The sequence below is a fragment of the Neopelma chrysocephalum genome, unplaced genomic scaffold (genome assembly GCF_003984885.1).
Source record: "Neopelma chrysocephalum unplaced genomic scaffold, ASM398488v2 Primary Assembly neopelma1_85927, whole genome shotgun sequence".
NCBI classification, from domain to species: Eukaryota; Metazoa; Chordata; class Aves; order Passeriformes; family Pipridae; genus Neopelma; species Neopelma chrysocephalum.
This window is the reverse complement of record NW_020915547.1, coordinates 1-1,075: the sequence shown is the minus strand read 5'-3', so window position 1 is coordinate 1,075 and position 1,075 is coordinate 1. Positions and strand designations below refer to the sequence as shown.

The following is a 1,075-nucleotide window of genomic DNA, read 5'->3' as shown; positions in this document are numbered from 1 at the left end:
GAACCCCCCAGGATGGGGACATGGCCGAGAGAACCTCCTGGAATGGGGACACAGGGACATGGGGGTCCCGTCACAGCCCCCCCTCCCCGTGTCCCCTCTGCAGGCACCGCGGCACCGACAGACTCTGCCATGGGGGTCCCGGACCCCCCTGCTTGTCACCCCCCAGCACCGCGTGACCGAGGAGGGTCCCGGGCATGTCCCCCCCTCCTGCCTCTCCCCGCTCCCCAGTAAACCCAGTGCTGGCTCCGCTGTCCCGACTCTTATTCCCAACGGGAACTGGGAGGGAATTGGGCTCCGTGTCACCACCCCCTGTGCCACCCCCCGCCCGTTGTCCCCAGGGATGGGGGCACTCAGAGGGCCCGGGCTGAGCAGGGGGTACAAGGCAGTGCCCCCGAGGCCGCAGGACACACGGACACCAGAGGGTGGGACGTGTTTACTGCAGTGACACCATGTCCCCTGTCCCGGGGATGTCCCCTCAACATCCCCCGGTCCCCACGATGTCCCACAGCCCAGGCCAGGCTCCCTGCAGCTCCTCTGTGTCCCCCGGTGATCCTGTGCCAGGCCGCGGTGGCTCTGGGGGTCTCCCAGCCCTGGTTTTGGGATCCCACGGCTGAGAAGCTGAAGGTGCCAGGCTGTGGTGGCTCTGGGTGGTCTCACGGTCCTGGTGTGGGCTGCGGTGGCCCTGGGAGTCTTCCAGTCTCACTTTTGGGGCCCCCCAGCTCAGAATCCAAAGGTACCAGACTGGTGGTGGCTCTGGGTGGTCTCCTGGTCCTGGTGTGGTCCGTGGTGGTTCTGGATGCCCCCCCCAGCCCTGTTTGGGACCCCCCAGCTCAGAACCCCGAAGTGCCAGGCTGTGGTGCTCTGGGTGGTTTCCTGGTGTGGGCTGTGGTGGCTTTGAGGGTCCCCCAGTCCAAAGATGAAGGCTCTGGGGTCTCGTGACCCAGAGTGGTCTGTGGTGACTCTGGGTGGTCTTGTGGTCCCTGTATTGGCTATGGTAGCTCTGGGTGTCCCCCCATCCCCATTTGGAGCCCCTCAGCCCCATTTTGGGACCTCCCCAGCCCCGTTTCAGGCCCCC

General features: G+C 66.3%; 1 long non-coding RNA gene across 1 annotated transcript; it reads right to left on the bottom strand.

Annotated features, from left to right (window-relative positions):
* Nucleotides 1-418: 418 nt before the first annotated feature.
* LOC113979610 lies at nucleotides 419-1,069 on the bottom strand. Its single transcript, XR_003537926.1, has 2 exons — nucleotides 941-1,069; nucleotides 419-771 (listed from the first exon to the last, which is right to left on the bottom strand). It is a non-coding gene; the product is annotated as an uncharacterized LOC113979610 (long non-coding RNA).
* Nucleotides 1,070-1,075: the final 6 nt, after the last annotated feature.